This window comes from Gossypium hirsutum, chromosome A06 (genome assembly GCF_007990345.1).
Source record: "Gossypium hirsutum isolate 1008001.06 chromosome A06, Gossypium_hirsutum_v2.1, whole genome shotgun sequence".
Lineage (NCBI taxonomy): Eukaryota > Viridiplantae > Streptophyta > Magnoliopsida > Malvales > Malvaceae > Gossypium > Gossypium hirsutum.
The window spans coordinates 40,531,683-40,545,494 of NC_053429.1; the positions used below are offsets into that span (position 1 = coordinate 40,531,683).

Sequence of the window (13,812 nt, forward strand, 5' to 3'; positions counted from 1 at the left end):
AATTTTGAGGGCTTTTAGGCATTCCAAAGCCTATAAATACACCTAGAGGAGGAAGAAAAGGAGATGGAGAATAAGGGGTAAGGAATTACTCCAAGGAAGCCAATTGATTCTTCTCAAAAGTCAGATTCATCATCAAGACTGAAGATCTCTCCTCAATTCCCCTTCAGGAGTTTTGGGTTTTCTTTATGTTTTGTATTCTTTATTATTCTGAGATGTTTTCTTATTTAGTTATGAACTAAATCTCCTAAATACCTAAGGGGAATGAAACCTAAGACGAATCTTGTTATTATTTTCTGAATTGTATGATAAATATTTAACTTGTTCTTAATTATGTGTTCGTAATTCTTGTTTTGATATCCCAGGATATTGATTCAAGATAAGCTCTTATTCAGAGGAGGAATAGACCCTGGCTAAGAGTACATTTATTCTAATTAAGCAGAGTTGATTGCGCGCCTAGACATAGGGTGACAAGATTTTTCTGGATTAGGGTGAAACCTAATAAGGGGATCTATAGATCGAGTTAATGCAACCCTTGAGTGTTAATTAGAGAAAAGTCTCGGTTATTCAATCTAAGGATTAGAAATTATTAGTCTTGAATAGGGATAATAACATAACTTAGGGATCTCTGCGGAACAAGTTGAATGAATAAATCGTCCGAGTCGGAGCCAGAATAACAAGTCTAGGTGGATTTTTCCTTAGGTATTGTCTTAAGTCAATCGATTTTTCCAAAAGCAATTCCCCAATTCTTTTCTCTGTGCGTTCTTAGTTTATATAATTAGTTAATTAAAACAAAACCTCTTTATTCGTAGGCTAGGTAATAAAAAGACAGTCATTACTAGTACTTTTAGTTCCTTTGGGTTTGACAATCTGGTTTTGCTAAAACTATTCTACTGTTCGATAGGTACACTTGCCTACATCGCGATAATAGTTAGTTCAAGAACGAGTAATTATCAATATTTAAAACCTATCATGAAATATCGAGATCAAGTTTTTGGCACCGTTTCTAGGGAACTAAGATATTAGGAACACTCAATTTTTATTACTTTAGCCATTAATTTTTCTTGCAATTTAATTTAATTTAATTATTATTTTTTATTAACCTACTCTTTCTTTCTCTTGGCAGGTTTTCATAGTTTATGACTAGAAGAAACCCGTCAGGGCCACGAGTTTTTGACGAACAAACGATCGCACAGTTCGTAGAACCAAAGAGAAATAAGGTGAAGCTTAAGATACATAGAGAACGAGCAAGAAGACGATACTCAACCCCCAACCAAAGAGATGGATGAAAACCAAGGCAATCAACTACCTCCTGCAATTGCGGTTAATCAAAATCCTGCTCCACGCACTATGTATGATTATGCTAAACCTTCTTTAACAGGAACTGAATCTAGCATAGTTAGACCTGCTGTAACTGCAAATACTTTTGAATTAAAACCTAACACTATTAAGATGATACAGCAATTTGTTCAGTTTGATGGTTTGCAGGATGAACATCCCAACGCTTACTTAGCAAACTTTTTAGAATTTTACGATACATTGAAAATCAATGGCATTTCTGATGATGCCATTCGTCTTTGGTTATTTCCCTTTTTATTGAGGAACAAAGCTAAATAGTGGTTGAACTCGTTACCACGAGGATCAATTACTACTTGGGAACAAATGACCGAAAAATTTTTACTAAAATATTTTTCGCCGGCTAAAACTGCTAAATTACGTAATGATATCTCTTCTTTTGTGAAGATGGATTTAGAAACACTCTACGATGCATGGGAGAGATACAAGGACCTTCTGAGAAGGTGCCCTTACCATGGGTTACCGCTTTGGCTCCAAGTACAAACATTCCACAATGGTCTGAATCTTTCGACTCGGTAAATGGTTGATGCAGCTGCTAGCGGAACCATCAACAATAAAACACCAAAAGATGCCTATGAGTTTATAGAGGAGATGTCACTGAATAACTATCAGCGGCAAGTCATGAGGACAAAGCCAATGAAAACAGCTAGCGTTTATAACATCAATTCGGTCACCATGCTCTCTAATAAGGTAGAACTCTGAAAAAAAAAGATTGATGGTTTTCTTAATTCTTCGCAGGTTTACCCAGTAATGCAGTGTGAAGCAAGTAGCGGTGGAACAAACCATTCGGAATACCAACCTTATGGCCACAACATGGATAACGAGCAATTAAATTACATGGGTAAGAATCCTCGACCTCAAAACAATCCATATAGTAACACTTATAATGCAGGTTGAAGGAACCACCTCAATTTCTCGTGGGGAGGTCAAGGAAATCAAAGACCACAACATCCTCCAGGCTACCAACAACCACTCTACCAACAGGAAAAAAAGCCAAATCTTGAAGAGATGCTCTCAAAGTTCATATCAGCGTCAGAAACCCGTCTTCAGAACACCATGATAGCACTTAAGAATCAACAAGTGTCGATCCAAGGGCTTGAGACTCAGATAGGCCAGCTTTCCAAACTAATCTCCAAACGACCACAAGGTAGCTTGCCAAGTAATACTGAACCCAACCCAAGGGAGCAACCCATCGCAATTAATATTCAAGATAACAAAGGAGTCGTTGAGCCTGGACCAAAACCGAGGCAAGAAACTGTAGTAAGCAAAGGTCAAGGTGAGGTAGAATCTAATTAAAACAAACCAGTGACTACCGAATATAAACATCGTGTGCCATACCCCAACGCGACAAGGAAAGACCGCTCAGATGAACAATTCGGTAAATTCCTTAAACTCTTAAAAAAATTACATATTAACTTACTGTTTATTGAAGCTCTATCACAGATGCCAAACGCAATGAAAATTTTAAATGAGCTTTTAGGAAATAAGTGAAAGTTGGACGAGGTGTCGCATGTGGAACTAAACACATTTTGCTCGGCCATTCTCCAAAATAAACTACCCAACAAATTAAAAGACCCAGGGAGCTTTACTATTCCTTGTTTAATTGGTAGTTTAGATATTAATTATGCATTGGCTGATCTAGGGCTAGTATCAACGTCATGCCTTACAAAATGTTTAAGCAACTTCATCTTGGGAAACCCAAACAGACTAGGATGAGAATTTAATTAGCAGATAAAACTATAAGATTCCCTAAAGGTATTATAGAAGATATGCTAGTTAAAATCGATAAATTTATATTTCCCATTGACTTTATTGTTCTAGACATAGAAGAGGATAGCAACATTCCCTTAATTCAAGGAAGGCCCTTTTTAGCAACTGCTAAAACCATCATTGATGTTGGCACAGGTGAACTTACACTCCGAGTGGGAGATGAAACAATCACCCTTCAAGCTCGCAATTCTGGCAACACATTAGGAATTGAAAGTGATCATTTAAATCATTCTACTAAAACTAGCCATATGATACAACCCACTTTGCTGGAGATAAGTCTGAAGGAAGTACACGAGTCATTCTCAAGTAAAGGACTTGTTCATGAAGATCGAAGACTACAAATCGAGGAACTCGATGAACGAACGCACAAACCAAGGACACCCGACAAACTGAAACTACGCCAAAACAACCTCGATACCTCTCAAAATCAACTTAAAGTTGGTGATAAGGTCTTATTAGATGCTGCAGATCCCCACATTGTCACTACCACACTGAATAAGGAAATCCCTCTTACGGTGGAGGTGCAAGTGAGTCATCCCAAGTTCGGCACTTTTAAGGTAAACAACACCTATTAAAACCTTATTTTGATGAGATTGACAACAGGAATGAGGAGTATAAACTCTTCGAACCACTATGATCATACAACAGAGAGGTAAGTCGAGTTTAGACTATAAATAAGTGCTTCTCGAGAGGCAACCCAAGCACTAAAAATATTAATTTCTTTAAAATTTAGTATTTAACTCCTAACTTACTAATATAAATCTTGAATATAGGTGTTTCCACAGTGACACGGCCAAGCACACGAGCGTGCTTAAGGCCGTGTGAAAACAGGGAAAGGATTTTCCCAACACGGGCTATAATAAAATGTCAAGACCGAGATATCGTACCCAAGGGAACCAAAAGTACTAGTAATAACTATCTTTTTATTATTTAACCTAGAAATAAAGAGGGGTTGTTTATTAAAATAATTAACTAAACTAATTAACTAATTAAACTAAAGAAAAGAGAAAATTTGGAAAAAGACTTGAAGAAAAGTAATTGATAAAGACGACACCCAAGGAGGAATCCACCTAGATTTCACTTGTTATCTGACTCTGAACCAGACGATTTATTCACTTGACTTGATTCGTGAGACTCCCTAACCTATATTATTATCTCTTTCGAGACTAATAATGTCTAACCCTCAGTTGAAATCTCTTTCTTAATTAAAACCCCTAGGGAAGCAGTAAATCGATCTATGGACTCCCATACTAGGTTTCACCCTAATCCGGCAAAATCTCGTAATGATATCTCTAGGCGTTCGATCAAATCCGCTTAATTATGCCAAATATACTCTTAGACAGAGACTTTTGCTCCTCTTCATAAGCACATCAAATCATGAATCAATACCCGGAATATTAACTCAAGCATTAAGAACACATAATTAGGAACAAATCAAATATTTATCATATAGTTCAGATAATAATAACAAGATCCATCATAGGTTTCAACCTCCTTAGGTATCTAAGGGGTTTAGTTCATAATTAAATAAGAGTACATCTCAAAACTATGAAAATAACAAAACATAAAGAAAACTCTAAAACCCCTGAAGGAATTCTGAGAGAGATATTCAGTCTTGGATTAGCTCCAACTTTTGGGATGGATCGTCTGGCTTCCTCCATGTAATTCTCGGCGTGTGGTTTTGTACTCCAAAAAGGTTCTGGAGGGAGGCCCCCTTCTAAGTCGTACTTAGGGTGTTTATATCGGCTTTGGATTGGGTTTCTTCCTCCCTAAGTATCCTTTTTCGTGTAAAATAAAACTTCTTGAAAAAGGGACATTTTCGTGTGCCACGATCGTGTGATGTGATTGCCAGACCGTTTGATCCGTTAAATTGCACACGGCCGTGTGGGTCAATGACCAGGTCGTGTGAATCGTGAAAGCCTTGGTCGACATCCTCGAAAGACACGGGTATGTGAGCTACCCGTGTGGCAAGGCTTAGGCCGTGTCATCTTCTTGATTTGGTCTATTTTTTCCTTTTTTGGCTCGTTTTTGCCTCCTTTTGACTCGTGGTGCTCTCCTGAGTACATAACATGAAATAAACAGATTATGAGCACCAAAATCCACAAATCTAGTAATAAACATCCATAATTATGCTAAGTATTTGGGGTAAAAATATGTATAATTTGGTGTTTATCAAATACCCCCACACTTAAGCATTTGCTTGTCCTCAAGAAAAACTCTCATTTACTGCTAGATTTCATTCCTTTCAATCACATAATCATTACTGATAATGTTACAAATTATTCCACGAAAAATCATACAGTGAGAATTCAACTATAGGCGCATTAAAAGCCTCAAACAATCTAAATCGAATACTTTGATAATAAAATCATAGGTAATCTCCTTTCTTTAAGTAATTAACTTTAGTCCTAAATATACAAGAGATGACATCCTCGCTAAAGATTTACTCAAATCACTCAAAGTGTTTAAGGTTCAAGATTAAGCACTCGATTGTCTAACATGAGAAGTTATTACCATAGGCTTGCATGAAAATCAAATCTCCACCACTTGTAAATGATATGATACACAAATCAAAAAGTCTTTGCATGGTTGTAATGGGGTTTAGGTTACGAGTATGGATACAAGTTGAAAAGAAAAAGGTTAGAATTGAGATAATTTCAATATATTACCCCACTATCAAAAACTTAATTACTGAATCACAAACAAATATCTAGAACTGTATTACATGAGCTCTTTTTTTTTTCATGACAACTTTAGCTTGCTGAGGATTACAATAATAATACTCAGTTTTTTTAAGAACAAATTAAGTTAATACAATATAGAAATCATACTTCATGATTCAGTAACAAAAAATGGTGAACATAGTGAGGTAACAATATTAAATTTAATCTCAATAAAAAAAAGTAAATTAAGTAAGAGGATTTCAACAATAATCGGTTAATGGGTTAATGATGAGGGTTACTCAATAAAAACGATTAGTAGGCTCAAGGGGGTTCACTAAGGGTTTAATTATGTGGGACGGCTTTTTATAGAGTAAGTGGGTTAAATCCTAAGTGCCTTTATCATCTCAGTATATCAAATCATACGTGTGATCTCAACATGTATAATTGAAGCAAGTTCTAGAATAACAATTCAATGTTGGCATGCTCAAACTACAAAAGAAGTGAGCAAGAAAGAAAGCTATATGCTCAAAAGGCTTAAAAATCTCACCAAAAATTTGGGTTTGTGATGTCATTCCTGTATACTTAAGATTTCAAGATAATACCTCAATTTAGGAAAATAATCTAAAAATTTTAGTTCTCAAAATATCAATTTATCATGGTCGATTCTCTAATGTCCTATAATCAAGTAATCATACATAATTTCGATGATCTAATTCATGACATATCAACAATAATTATAGATCAATCAAAATTTATTCGATCAATATTATGAGAAAATCACTTAAGCACAAGACCAAATTCAGGGATTTTAGAATAATGCAAAAAGTTAGGCAACATGTTCATCTTCACCCCCCCACACTTAAGATGTACATTGCCCTCAATGTACAAAGATAGAATATTCAAAATAAAGAAAATCATAAGAGGGAAAGAGGTGAAACTCCCTGGTTTTTGGATGCGGAGCTTGATTCTGAGGCTCGAGTGCTTGGGGAAAGTGGTAGATGTCACTGTTCGTTGCTAGATGAAGAAATTGGGTCATTAAACATGGCACTCATGAGGTATTGTTCCCTATTTGTTTCCTTATTCCGTAAGATATTCCTAGCAGCTTTGCTTAGAAGTCTGTAGAATCATGAAGAGCTTTATTTAGAGTGGGTGTGGAAGAGAGTGTAGTGGGATTACTTGTTAGAAATACCAAAAAAATGAAGAAAGTAAAATTTACTAATATAGATATGTCTTTCAAAAGAAAATAATAAAATTGAAATGAAAATAAAAATAAAAATAAAAATAAAAAGATAGGATTCAATGATCCTCGTCAGTGGGGCCCTAAGGTGGTGGCGCTAGAGCGGTGATGTGAAAGTGCTAACACAGCTGTTGTATCATGGCTTGCATGTCGTCCATCTGTCTATCACGTCGCCGATCTTGCTCGTGAATCATCTCGAACTGTGTAGTGCAATACTGCTTGAAGTGAGCAAGTCGGTCGGAAAGGTGTGCCAATGAAGTAGCCGCATGAGCTGGTCACTCCCTAGGTTGCGTGGTAGAAGGCTCTTTGTGCTGTGGGGGGACATCATCAGGAACATCTTCAAGATCCTCCTCGTTAATGACATGAGTGAGACGGTACTGAGGAGGATCAATCCCACATTGGCGCTCGATCATCCTCATATGTAACATAGTCGTGATGCCCTGTAGGGACATCTGACCTATCAGTGTAAGCGGTGATGACTGGGCCACGGTGTTGAGGAGGTCGAAGTGTCTGGCGAGGCGTGTCATGTAGGGGCCGATAGAGATTACTCCCTTCCGATGCTGCTCGGTCTGATGGCGAATGGCGAAAGCGATGAAGTATGCCAAGTCAGTCACGTGTGCATTCACCATGCACCAAAAATAGTAGGCATCGTGAGTGTTGACGACGCTGATGCTCTCTCTCCTTTCGGTCAAGGTGTGTGCCAATATGGCATGGAGATAGCGTAGGGAAGGGGCGAGAGCTGAGGCCTTCGAGCGGCTGAGATTGTAGGTGGAAGAGAGTGGTGCCAAAGCCTTCCAGCACAAGGAGAGAGAAATGGGGATATTGCGTGGTAGTGCATTCATGTCTTCCTCCTCCATAAACTCATCGGTGTAAAGTCCCAGAGCGACTCCAAACTCTGCGACACTCATCACGAGAACTAGACTGCCTAATCGAAATTGAATGGTTCTAGGGTCGTCATTGTTCGTCATCACCACCTATAAATGAAAAGTAGAGCATAATTCTAAAGTTAGCTCTGAATAAGTGGGTTCAGTAATAAAGAAGAACCGTTCTCATGGGTCTGTGGATAGGAGGGCGCGGATGGCATCAGCTAGCTGGACTTGCTCCACGGCAGCCCAATCGATGCAACGACCTGTAGTGAGGGGTCGCGCGCGTAGTATCTGAAATAGCTCCTCCTGTGAAGCTTGCGGAAACTCAATGAACGAGTGCCGAACTTTGGCTGTAGCACGTACCGAGGAAGAACCCGATCCCCTACATCTTTTTGAGGATGAGAACGCGGCCTTCTTACCTCTCGATGATGACATAATGTATCTGAAAATGTATGAGCATTGATATAATCTTATGACAGTAGTTCCAAGATGTGTTAACATTTAACGATATCAAGCGAGAGGTGAAAATTTTATATGACTATTCAGAAACATTTACTGGAATCAAAGATGCATCAGCAGTTAAGCAAGAATCCTAAAAATAGTATATGCTATTTAGTAGCTTTAACAGTTCAAATATAAAAAATACTAAAGCAAATTCCTAAATTATTCAGAACAAATTGGTAACAGTAACAATATATACGTAAGGCATAAAGAATACCAATATAGTGACAAAGATTGGAAAAACAAGGGTGAGAAAGTGAACCAAAAGCTGATGTAGGGTGGCGCACGGGCGTGTGGTGCGGGGGTACAGCCGTGTGGAGGTAAAATGGAGGGAAAAGAGATGGGAAAGTGAGAATTAATGCAGGGGGAGTGGATTTTAGGATGGTTTCAGGGTTGGGGAAATGAGAATCTGGGGAATGGCGGTCGGAATAGGGATTAGGCAGTGGAGAAGGGGAGATTTTGGCTAGGGTTTTGAAAGGGGGAAGAAGATGAACAGTGGTTTTCTTATATAGGGAAGGGCTACACGGCCTAGGGCCACGCTCGTGTACTCTGAAGGTGACCCCGTGTTTTTCAAATTTTGTGATTTAGGTTGTACCCGGCTACTATCCAACGCCCGTGTGTCTTGGGCGTGTGTAGCACACGGCCATGTCGTACGGTCGTGCCTAGATTTGTTCGCTTCTCCCACGCCCGTGTGTTAGGGTACCATGCCCGTGTATTGTTGTCCATGGCTTAACGGCACGGGCGTGTCTCATGCCTGTGTCGAAGAAATAGAATCGAGCTTGCCCCTGGCACGTCCATCTTTTTCTATTCCCACACCCGTGTTCACCTATCAAGTTCACCCACGGCCATGACACACGGCCATGGGGATTTATCGCATCCCGTGTTTTGGGGAAATCATATCCTGCTTCCACATGGCCATATCGCACGGTCGTGTCTCTTCCCCTGTTTGGCCACGGCTTTAGGCACGCTCGTGTGCCTAGCCGTGTGTGCTGAAAAACTTTGCAATTCAAAGGTAAAGTTAATGATTTAAAGTGTTAGAAATTAAAAAATAAAGAAATCAAAATATGTTAGTGCTTGGGTTGCCTCCCGAGAAACGCTTATTTATAGTCTAAGGTCGACTTACCTCTCCGGTTGAAAAATCATGGTGGTTCAAGGAGTTCGTACTCCTCGTTCCTGTTATCAGTCCTGACAAAATAAGGTTTTAATCGGGTGTTGTTTACCTTAAAAGAGCCGAACTTGGGATGACTCACCTCCACTGTACTGAATGGAAAAATACTCAGTATCGTAAGAGGGATTTCCTCATCCGGTGTGGTAGTGACAACGTGGGGATCTACGACATCTAGTAAGACTTTATCACCAACCTTAAGTTGATTTAGAGAGGTATCGGGCTCATTTTGGCATAGTTTAGGTTTGTCATGTGTTGTTAGTTTATGTGCTCGCCATTCGTCTAGCTCCTCTATCCGTAACCTTCATTCTTCATGAGTGTGTCCTCTATCATTGCTGGAACATGGCTCGTGAACTTCTTTGGAACTCAATTTTTGCAAAGTAGGTTGTGTCATATTGTCAGTTTTAGTAGACTGGTGCGGACCATTACCTTCACTGTTCGATGTGATGCCAGAAGTATGAGCTTGAAGGGTGATCGTTTCGTCTCCCACACGAAGTGTAAGCTCACCTGTGCCAACATCAATAATTGTTTTAACAGTTGCTAAAAAGGGCCTCCCTAAAATCAAAGGGGTGTTATTATCCTTCTTTATGTCTAGAACAATGAAATCAATGGGAAATATGAACTTATCTACTTTCACTAGTACATCTTTAATAATACCCCTAGGAAATCTTATAGTTTTATCTGCCAATTGAATGCTCCCTTGGATCTTTCAATTTGTGAGGTAGCTTATTCTGTAGAATAGTTGAGCAGACTGCGTTTAGCTCCACATGCGACGCTTTGTCCAACTTTTGCTTATTTACAAAAAGCTCTTTTAAAAATTTCATTGCATTCGGCATCTGCGAAAGAGCTTCAATAAACGGTAAGTTAATATGTAATTTTTAAAAAGTTTAAGAAATTTACCGAATTGTTCGTCTGAGCAGTCTTTCCTTGTCGCGTTAGGATATGGGACACGAGGTTTATATTCTTCATTCACCGTTTTTTTATGACTTACCTCACTTTTACCTTTGCTCACCACAGTTTCTTGCATCAATTCTGGCTCAGGCGCAATGAATCCTTCCTTATCTTGAGTACTAATTGAGTTGAGGTGTTCCCTTGGGTTAGGTTCAGTATTACTTGGTAAGCTACCTTGTGGTCGTTCAGAGATTAGTTTGGATAGCTGGCCTATCTGAGTTTCGAGTCCTTGGATCGATGCTTGTTGATTTTTAAGTGCTGTCTCAGTATTTTGGAAATGGGTTTCTGATACCGAGGTGAATTTAGAGAGCATCTCTTCAAGGTTCGGTTTCTTCTCTTGTTGATACGGTGGCTGTTGAAAACCCTGAGGATTTTGTGGCTTTTGATTCCCTTGACCACCCCAGGAGAAATTTGGGTGGTTCCTCCAACCTGCATTATAAGTATTACTGTATGGGTTATTTTGAGTTCTAAAGTTATTGTTACCCATATAGTTGACTTGTTCCTCTTTGGTTGTAGGATTGAAGGATTGATATTCTGTATGCACACCTCCTTCACTTGAGTCACAGCTCATTACTGGATGTACCTGCGTAGAAACAAGTAAACCATCAATCTTTTTATTGAGAAGTTCTACCTGATTTGACGGCATAGTAACTGAGTCAACGTTATAAACGTTGGCTGTTTTTGTTGGCTTAGTCCTCATGACTTGCCACTGATAATTATTCAATGACATTTCTTCAATGAATTCATAAGCTTCTTCAGGTGGTTTGTTGTTGATGGTTCCTCCAGCAGCTGAGTCAATCATCTGTCTTGTTGAAGGATTCACCCCATTGTAAAATGTTTGAACTTGCAGCCATAGAGGTAACCCATGGTGAAGGCACCCTCGCAATAGATCCTTGTATCTCTCCCATGCATCGTAAAGTGTTTCTAAGTCCATCTGCACAAAAGAAGAAATATCATTACGTAACTTAGCAGTTTTAGCCGGCGAAAAATATTTTAGTAGAAACTTTTCGGTCATTTATTCCCAAGTAGTGATGGACCCTCGTGGTAACGAATTCAACCACTGTTTAGCTTTGTTTCTCAGTGACAAAGGGAACAACCGAAGGTGAATGGCATCATCAGAAATGCCATTAATTTTGAAAGTGTCGCAAAACTCTAGAAAATTCGCCAAGTGAGTGTTGGGATCCTCATCCTGCAAACCATCAAACTGAACAAATTGCTGTATCATTTGAATTGTGTTAGGTTTCAGTTCGAAATTATTTGCAGCAATAGCAGGTCTAACTATATAGATTCAGTTCTTGTTAAAGAAGGTTTATCATAGTCATATATAGTGCGTGGAGAAGAATTTTGATTAGCCGCAATTGTAGGAGGTACTTGATTGCCTTGGTTTTCAGCCATCTCTTCGGTTGGAGGTTGAGTATCATCTTCTTGTTCGTTCTCTGTGTATCTTAAGCTTCGCCTTATTTCTCTTTGGTTTCTACAAACTGTGGGATTGATTTCTTCGTCAAAAAGTAATGGTCCTGACAGGTTTCTTGTAGTCATAAACTAGGAAAACTTGCCAAGAGAAAGAAAAGTAAATTAATTAGTAATAATTAAATTGCAAGGAAAAATAAATGGTTAAAGTAATAAAAATTGAGTGTTCCTAATATTTTAGTTCCCCAGCAACGGCGCCAAAAACTTGATCGCGTGATTCGTAACAAGTAATAAATATTTATAATGAAGATCAAACCTAGACTAACTATTATCACGGCGAAAACGCAAGTGCACCTATCGAACAATAGTATAGTAATGGCAAGACCGAGATATCGTACCCAAGGGAACCAAAAGTACTAGTAATAACTATCTTTTTATTATTTAACCTAGAAATAAAGAGGGGTTGTTTATTAAACTAATTAACTAATTAAACTAAAGCAAAGAGAAAAGTTGGAAAAAGACTTGAAGAAAAGTAATTGATAAAGACGACACCCAAGACCTAAGGAGGAATCCACCTAGATTTCACTTGTTATCTGACTCTGAACCAGACGATTTATTCACTTGACTTGATTCGTGAGACTCCCTAACCTATATTATTATATCTTTCGAGACTAATAACGTCTAACCCTCAGTTGAAATCTCTTTCTTAATTAAAACCCCTAGGGAAGCAGTAAATCAATCTATGGACTCCCACATTAGGTTTCACCCTAATCTGGAAAAATCTCGTAACCCTATTTCTAGGCGTTCGATCAACTCCGCTTAATTATGCCAAATCCACTCTTAGACAGGGAGTTTTGCTCCTCTTCATAAGCACATCAAATCATGAATCAATACCCGAAATATTAACTCAATCATTAATAACACATAATGAAGAACAAATCAAGTATTTATCATACAGTTCAGATAATAATAACAAGATCCATCATAGGTTTCAACCCCCTTAGGTATCCAAGGGGTTTAGTTCATAATAAAATAAGAGTACATCTCAAAAGTATGAAAATAACAAAACATAAAGAAAACTCTAAAACCCCTGAAGGAATTCTGAGAGAGGTCTCCAGTCTTGGATTAGCTCCGGCTTTTGGGATGGATCGTCTGGCTTCTTTCAAGTAATTCCCGGCGTGTGGTTTTGTACTCCAGAAAAGTTCTGGAGGGAGGCCCCCTTCTAAGTTATACTTAGGGTGTTTATATAGGCTTTGGATTGGCTTTCTTCCTCCCTAAGTATCCTTTTCCATATAAAATAAAACTTCTTGAAAAAGGGACATGCCAGTGTGCCACGGCATGGTGACGTGATTGCCAGGCCGTGTTCGATCCGTTAAATTGCACACGGCCGTGTGGGTCAATGGCCAGGCCGTGTGAATCATGAAAGCCTTGGTCGACATCCTCGAAAGACAAGGGCGTGTGAGCTACCCGTGTGGCAAGGCTTAGGCCATGTCATCTTCTCGATTTGGTCCGTTTTGTCCCTTTTTGGCTCGTTTTTGGCTCCTTTTGACTCTTGGTGCTCTCCTGAGTACAAAACATGAAATAACTGGATTAAGAGCACCAAAATCCAAAAATCTAGTAATAAACATCCATAAATATGCTAAGTATTTGGGGTAAAAATATGTATAATTTGGCATTTATCAGCTGCATCGACTGGGCTGCCATAGAACAAGTTCAGATGGTTGACGCGATTCGGGCTCTCCTAACCACCGACCCTTGTGAGCTGTTCTTCGGGATTATCGAGTCGACATACCTCAAGCTCACAATGGAACTTTGCTCAACGTTCCATCTTCAGACCGTAATGACAAGGTAAGATGATCCAGGCACGGTCCAATTTCGCTTAGGTGGGTTAATCCG

The 13,812-nt window shown here is 38.9% G+C and overlaps 2 non-coding genes across 2 annotated transcripts; one reads left to right on the forward strand and one right to left on the reverse strand.

Annotated features, from left to right (window-relative positions):
• Window positions 1–1,707: 1,707 nt before the first annotated feature.
• Window positions 1,708–1,814, reverse strand: LOC121231203 (small nucleolar RNA R71). The gene has a single exon (XR_005929269.1). It is a non-coding gene; the product is annotated as a small nucleolar RNA R71 (small nucleolar RNA).
• A 9,552-nt stretch (window positions 1,815–11,366) lies between these two features.
• Window positions 11,367–11,473, forward strand: LOC121231190 (small nucleolar RNA R71). Its single transcript, XR_005929257.1, has one exon. It is a non-coding gene; the product is annotated as a small nucleolar RNA R71 (small nucleolar RNA).
• Window positions 11,474–13,812: the final 2,339 nt, after the last annotated feature.